This window comes from Benincasa hispida, chromosome 3, assembly GCF_009727055.1.
Source record: "Benincasa hispida cultivar B227 chromosome 3, ASM972705v1, whole genome shotgun sequence".
Classification (NCBI taxonomy): domain Eukaryota; kingdom Viridiplantae; phylum Streptophyta; class Magnoliopsida; order Cucurbitales; family Cucurbitaceae; genus Benincasa; species Benincasa hispida.
In genome coordinates, this window is record NC_052351.1 from 12,439,923 (window position 1) to 12,448,141 (window position 8,219).

The following is an 8,219-nucleotide window of genomic DNA, read 5'->3' on the forward strand; positions in this document are numbered from 1 at the left end:
AGATGCAGTTCTTACTGCTGCTCACCTCATTAATCGGATGCCCTCTCATATTCTTAATCTTCATACCCCTTTAGAATTGTTTAAAGAGTCTGTTCCTAATACTCGATTGATTTCTAGTGTTTCTTTTTGGATTTTTTGTTGTGTTGCTTTTGTTTATTCCCATGGTCCAAACCGCACGAAATTTACTCCTCATGCTTAGAAGTGTGTCTTTGTTGGATATCCACTCCATCAAAATGGATATAAGTGTTATCACCCGTCATCTCGAAAATATTATCTCTATGGATGTCACCTTTCTCGGGGATCAGTCATTCTTCCCTATTAATCATCTTCAGGAGGAGAACATAAATGAAGAGACTAACTGGTCATCTTCTGCTATTCCTTTAGAGTCAGCGCCCATTCAAACCTTGTCTAAACCTAGTCCTGAGCATGATAGTCTGGTCCTTCCTACTAATCAAGTTCCTTGGAAAACATACTAGAGGAAGAATCTCAGGAAGGAAGCAGTGTCACCTGTTGAACCAGAACTGTCGGCTCCAGTACAGAAGTCAGACCTGTCATCAGATCCAGGTATGTGTATTCCTAATGATGTTGATTTATGTACGGAAAATGATGAAGGTAGGCATGACAAGGGGGAAGGGAGCAGTGATACTAAGAAAGTGATAGAAAGGGAAACTGTAAAGGATGAAATGGTCCGTGCTAATGATGATGTGGAAGATACTACTGAAGTTTCTGATACACAGATAGTAAATCATGGTGAGAAGCCTGAAGAGGTGAAAGAATGTCATGCATCACTTGATCTTCCTATAGCCCTGAGGAAAGGTACCCGTTCATGTACTAAATATCCTATGCATAGTTACATGACATATAGTAATCTGACATCCGAGTTCAAGGCTTTTACTACTAGCTTGGACACTGAGGTGGTTCCAGATAACATAAGTGTTGTAATGAAAAACCAGAATGGCGGTCTGATGTTATGGAAGAAATAAGGGCTCTGAAAAAGAATAAAACCTGGGAACCAGTTACTCTGCCTGAAGGGCATAAAATAGTAGGATGTAAATGGGTGTTTACTATAAAGTACAAGTTAGATGGGACGATTGACTGATACAAGGCTAGACTTGTTATAAGAGGCTTTACCCAAACATATGGAGTGGATTATTCTGAGATGTTTTCACTTGTGGCTAAACTTAACACGATCCGAGTGCTTCTGTCAGTAGCTGTGAATAAAGATTGGCCCCTACACGAACTTGATGTTAAAAATACATTTTTGAACGGGGAACTTGAGAAGGAAGTCTATATGAGTCCCCCTCATAGGTTCTAAAGTCAATTTTAAAATAAAGTGTGTAGATCGAGGGAATTACTATATGGATTGAAACAGTCTCCAAGGGCCTGGTTTGATAGGTTCACAACATTTGTGAAAGCACAGGGATATGTTCAAGGACATTCCGATCACACTCTTTTTATAAGAAGATCAACATCAGGGAAAATAGTTGTTCTTATTGTCTATGTTGATGACATTATTTTATCTAGGGATGATGATGTAGAAGTCGCAAGACTAAAAACAGAGATGGCTAGAGAGTTTGAAATTAAAGACTTCAGGAAGCTAAGATACTTTCTGGGAATGGAAGTGGCTCGCTCAAAAGAGGGTATATCAGTTTCTCAATGAAAATATACACTATACTTGCTAAAGGAAACAGGTATGACTGGGTGTAAACCTGTTGTCACGCCAGTAGAATATAATGCAAAAATCGGTGATAAGAATGATGGAATTCCTGTTAATAAAGAAAGGTATCAGCAGTTAGATGGGAAGTTGATATACTTATCTCACACAAGACCAGATATTTCTTATGCAGTAAGTGTTGTGAGTTAATTCATGCAAGCTCCTTGTGAGGATCATATGATAGCAGTTGAACGTATTCTTCGATATCTGAAAGGAACTCGTGGTAAAGGCCTAATGTTCAAGAAAACCGATAAACGATCTATTGAAGCTTACATTGATTCTGACTGGGCAGGGTCTGTTGTTGATAGAAGATCTATGTCTGGGTATTGTATGTTTTTCTGGGGAAATCTAGTCACCTGGAGAAGTAAAAAACAAGGAGTTGTTGCTAGAAGTAGTGTTGAGGCTGAGTATCGAGCCATGAGTCTAGGGATTTATGAAGAAATCAGGTTGAAGAAAGTATTATTAGATCTCCAGCAAGATAATGAGCTTCCAATGAAATTATTTTGTGATAATAAAGCTGCCATCAGTATTACAAACAACCTAGTTTAACATGACAGAACTAAACATGTGGAGATAGACAAACACTACATTAAGGAGAGGTTGGACAGTGGAAACATATGCATCCCTTATATTCCTTCGAATCAACAAGTTGCTGATGTACTTATAAAAAGGTTATTGAGACAAAATTTTAATTATTGTGTAAGCAAGTTGGGGCTTGTTGATATCTATGCACCAACTTGAGGGGGAGTGTTGGAAATAAGGTTTTTAACCTAGGGGCATTTATGTAATTGTGTAAGACTCCTAGGATTTCCTACTGTCTATTTATACAGTGTGTCCTTGTATTTAGTGTATCAGTTTTAAAACAAATAAGAAAAGGCTTTATACCGTGGTTTTTCTCCCTGCACTAGGGTTTCCACGTAATCTTGTTGTTCTTCTCTTCCCTATTCTTTATTTTGAACATATATATATATATATATTGGCACCCTTATCAAATGACGTGTACTCTTTATTTTGAGCTAGCATGTTAGTGCTTGCTAAGTATCTTCATTTTGAATGAATGTTGCATTGTACTCTTGTTTGTAACTATGAATATTGACATAATATAAATGCTTATTTTGTCTAAGTTTAGTATTTATACTTTGATATCGGTTATATTTGATTTTTGGAATAAAATATAGTGCAACTACTTAAGGTTGTTTTTAATAATTGCGTAATAAAAATAAAACTGCACAAATTAATTATTTAAAATCAATTAAGGCAAGTTTTTTTTATTAGTTATATGCTTTATAATTGCACAAAATTCTGAAAGTGATCACACAATTTAAATGTAACATCCCGCACATTTTTTATATAATAATGTAATTTCAGTAACGTTATCCTTGGTAATTCAATAATTGTTTGGTCGAAGGGTATTTTTGGAATTTTGGATCTCACATATAAATGCGGGAATTTAAGTTTGGCGAAAAAATTAAAATTATTAAATTTTGAATTTCAATGTGAAGGTTATTGCATGAATTAATTTTCCTTTCGAAACGGAAAGAAATTATTATAATTACACTTTCCTTTTTAATTATTATATTTTAAAACTCCCATCAATTATTATATTTTAAAACCCCCATCAATCCTACATTTATTATTACCTTTTTTTTTTTAAAAAAAACCCCCCACCAATACTCTCCTTCTTCTTCCTCAAACGGAAAAACCCCCCCCAATTTTTTCTTCTTCTTTCCTCCTAAACCCACGAACACCGTTTCCCTAATTGCCCAGTTTTCACCGCCACGTCTCCCTCGCTACCATTCCGAACGACGTGCGCCTCCCTCACCGCCATTCAGATCCGAACGCCATGCTTCCTTCACTGTCTCATCAAACCTGCCGCCGCGCGAGAGAGATTCCTCGTCAATCACAGCACCTCACCGACTCAAATCTGTCCAACTGCCGTTCCCTCGCACCTCCCAGCTCAGATTCGACCAGCTGCCGCTTCTTCACACTTCGCCAGACCCAGAACCGTCGTCGGCCGTCTTCCTTGTTGCAGTCGGACTAGTTCTAGGTAAGGTTGTGGTAGCTCGGTTTGATCTCTTAGCCATTAACATTAGGTTTCGTCATTTTGATTCACAGTTGTTGGGTTTTTATTTAAAGGTGAGTTTTAGAGAAACTTGGAATTTAGAGGGAGCACCGTTATGGGAAATTGGAAATGACCTTCATCCTTTGGGTAAGTTTTTGAATATTTTGGACTTGGGTCTGAAGTGTTGTTGTTATGGTTGAACTGAAATTGTTTGAGTTGTTTTTAGTGTTAGGGCCGCTACTTCTAGTTGCCGTTATAGTTTGGTCATCGGAGCTTCGTTGTCCATAAAGTTTCGATTGAGGTAAGTAATCTTACCACTGGAACTGTCCACGGGCCAGGCTTTAGTTGTATGCTAGCGTGATGAGTGTATGTTATGGTAAATGTTAGCATGTTGATTGACAGTATGACCTGAATCAAAGTATATTCTGGCACGAGTTCTGATTTGTTTACATACACACTTAAGTACTTAATCGTTAGTATGTGATAGTATGTGTTTTCATATGTCAATGTCTGATCTGCTGGAGTTGAAGCATACTTGCATGTTGTGGAATTATGATGTAAGGTATACATGAATGTTATATAATATGTTGTTAAGAATCATGTGTATGTGATGAAGCCATGGTATCAAGGATTTTCATGTATGTTTTAGAATTGTACAATGTTGATTCTTAGAATGTTGAGATTGTGTGAACATCTTCACTGATTAGTTAGATGCTCACCAGTTTGTGTTTCCTTCGGGATTCATCAGTTTTGTGTTTCCTTCGGGATTCACCAGCTTTGTGTTTCCTTCGGGATTCACCATTTTTGTGTTTCCTTCGGGATTCACTAGTTTTGTGTTTCCTTCGAAATTCGTCAGTTTTGTGTTTCCTTCGGGATTCACCAGTTTTGTGGGCATACGTAACTACAATAAGATAGGACTCAGTCTTTTGTTTGTTCCATATGTTTATGTGCCATATGCGGGTATCTAGATGACATAGATGCCTAGCCCGACCCCAGTGGTAGGGTTACTTACTGAGTATTTCATACTCATTCTTTCTTATGTTGATGTTTAAGGAAAAGGTAAAGATGTACCGGCAATGGTGCAACGGAATTCGTGATCATGTTACTGGAACTAGACCTTTTCGCTTCCGCATCTTGAAATTTGTTATTTGGTTTTACTGTTTAAAATTTATTACTAAGGATTATTTCTTTTATATGCCTTTGATTAGCCTTTAAGAATTTTGGGTACCCTATTAACTATTTTAACAATTGCATTTAATAAACGGCTTATGAACTTCTCTTGTTTAATTAGCATTTATTTCAAATAACTGAGCGTCGTTTTAAATTCTGTGCATGCATTTATTTTAGTAACGGCCTTACCTAAGTCCTAGGGGGTCGGGTCATTACATTAAACAAAAATAACATTTACTTGGGTGATCTAATAATATTCCCATGCAACACAAAACACATGTATTACTTATTCTCAGGAAAAATTGATAACATTTCCTACACAACCAAACATAGTTATCTTAAATTTCCACACATACTATTCCCAGGCATTGTTTTCTCATGCACAATCAAACATAGTCATCTTTGATTCCCAGTAATCTTATTTCCAGACATATAATTCCCAGGCATCCTTAATACCTGGGCATTGAGAAAATCTCAATCCAAATGGCCACAGGGGTTGAGAATTAATAGGAGTTGTGGGCTCTGTTGATTTTGGGAGAGGGAAAAAGATATAGAAGAGAGAGATATGTTTTTATTGGGAGAAAGATTCTGGAAAAAAAAAAACACACAAACCTTCTGTGGAAAACTTCTGTGAAGAAGACGAAGAAACAAATCGTGAAACTCCCCTTTACCACATGATTGATCATGAGAGAAAATAGTGTCATGCATCATGCAAATTCCATGAACCGTTATGGTACCTTAATTAAAATTACATCATGTTGCTTCAATCTAATGATTCCATTTAGGTAATTAAAATTAATTGATGTTGAGTAATTTAATTGAAAGTGTTTAATTAATTATTCAAGTACTAGTAAAGCTTCAATCTACAAGTTCATAATGTCCCATCTGTAGCTCAACTGAGATTATTAAGAATTAATTTTAGATTAATTTGAATTGTTCAAAATAATTGCGAGAATTAATTATATATGATATAATTCATTTAGATAATTATATGTGATATAATTAATATAATGTATTTGATACATTATAATATAATGTTTATTTTGAGAGGAATTAAATATTTGAATATGATTCAAATACTAATTATATAGATGAGATTCTTATAATTAAATTTAATATAAATTTGATTTATATTAAATACCATGATTGATTGAGAGAATTTAAACTATAGATTATATTGTATTTGATACAATATACAAACTATAGGTTATGTATTATATTCGATATAATATATAGTTTAGTATATCATATATGATAAGTTGGTTATCATATATATATATATAACTTTTCTAATTAAAATTTGAATTTAATTAAGGTACCATGACGATTCATGATGCATGAAATAGTAAAATTTCAACAATTATAAAATTACCAAAGTAGTTTCATACATCATGCAATTCTATTTCATTACTAAGCTTATATAACACTTATATAATAAAGCCATGAAATAATTAATAACATACAACCATCCATACATACATACTACATATTATAACTCTTATAATATAAATGATGCATGGATATGTTATTAATGCATGTATATACTATAACATTTATATTATATGATACATGAACATGCTATAAAAATAAAATCATGCAGCTATATATTATAACATTTATAATATAAATGATGCATGAATCATGCATAGCCTATAGTGAGATTTTTACTATATCACATACATTATGACATATAATAATAAATAAGAATCATACCTCAAATGCATAATTAAAAATAATAATTATTGGATATGTAAACAATTAATTAAATTAATATAACTCTTATATTAATTTAATTAATTGGAAAACATCTAACTATTAAAAAATAATAGTCAACCGGTTCGAAACAAGTGAGTCGGGCCTTGAACCGTTCGAACCGGATTGCCCAACACCTAATCCGAACCCGAATCCTTGAACCAACCGTCCGGATGAACTAAGAGCTAGAAAAGCAACGAACTATACATGAATCGAAAAAAAAAAACCATCTCACAACGTTGCAATGCTGGGACCTAGCATTGCAGTGCTACGAAAATTTTCATTCGCCCGCCCTTGGCAGCGTTGCAACACTAGGGCATAGGGTTGCAACACTACTGTACAGTAGACATTGTACTAAACAGTAGCAAAATCCATCAATCTTCCTTTAAAAATGGCCTCAATTCTTTAGAATTCCATCCAAACAATCACGAGCGACTCAAAGACTTTAAATATACAGACTCTATTGCAATTATGCCAAAAAAATAAAGGGCTCTTACAAACCAAATATGTAAATTAAAGCAGTAAATCTATAATCCAATTCCAAAAACATCCAACAATTGAAAACCATTCATCATAATATTCATCACATGAATACAGAATGCTACCCACCAATTCTGTAAAATTTAATTTTGGAACAATAAAAATTAGGAACAAAAAATCTGGCTCTAATACCAATTGAAGGAACCTATGGAGGCCCTGAGCAGAAACGTAGGGATCATTCCAATTTTATTTTCACAGAATCACACAAATTTACAGTATACAGAATATGCATAATTAAGAAAATTTACAGCATGCATAAAAGAAATTAGGGTTTAGAAAGAAATCCTTACCTTTGAAGATCCAATCTTCTTTGAATTTCCTTTTCTCCAAAATTGGTCACATATTACCACGAACTCAAAACTCTCGATCCAAGATGGCCACCACCAATTAGAACCCCTTGTATTCTCTTTAGGGATGAGGATCATAGGAGTGGTGGGCTTTGGGAATTTTGGTAGAGGGAAAGAAATTGAGAGGAGCAGAAAGGAATTCTTGGGAGTTTTTTTCTTTTTAGAGAGCAAACATTCACCCCTCCTTAAATCTCTGTAAACACTATAAAGAATTAGAAAAACTCCAACCAACCACCCACACTTATTACATGAGTTGAGAGAGTAGGGAGGCGTGGTGAGGACCCGCACACCCATCTCCGGAGTTTCATTGAAATCTGTAACACTTTTGTGTTCCCGAATATCTCAGCTGAAAAAGTTCGACTAACGTTGTTCCTATTTTTATTATGCGATCAAGCAAGGAAATGGGCATATTCCCTCGAACCAGGGGAGATAACTTCGTGGGAACAGGTTGTAGAGAAGTTACAGAGAATGCAAGAAGGAGGAAGTTAATTAGAAACTTTGAACAGGAAATAGACGAATCGCTCAGCGACGCATGGGCAAGGTTTAAGAGATTGGTGCGAGATTGTCTGCACAACGAATTACCAGACTGTCTCCAGATGGAGATATTTTATCACGGTTTAAACTCTGCATCGCA

At 35.0% G+C, this 8,219-nt stretch overlaps 1 long non-coding RNA gene across 2 annotated transcripts; it reads left to right on the top strand.

The window, feature by feature from the left end:
- The first annotated feature begins 3,394 nt into the window (after positions 1-3,394).
- LOC120074668 lies at positions 3,395-4,907 on the top strand. Of its 2 annotated transcripts, XR_005481038.1 has the most exons (4): positions 3,395-3,761; positions 3,851-3,923; positions 4,003-4,077; positions 4,830-4,907. It is a non-coding gene; the product is annotated as an uncharacterized LOC120074668 (long non-coding RNA). The 2 variants fall into 2 exon arrangements; XR_005481037.1 differs by lacking the exon at positions 4,830-4,907 and having other exon boundaries at positions 4,003-4,132.
- Positions 4,908-8,219: the final 3,312 nt, after the last annotated feature.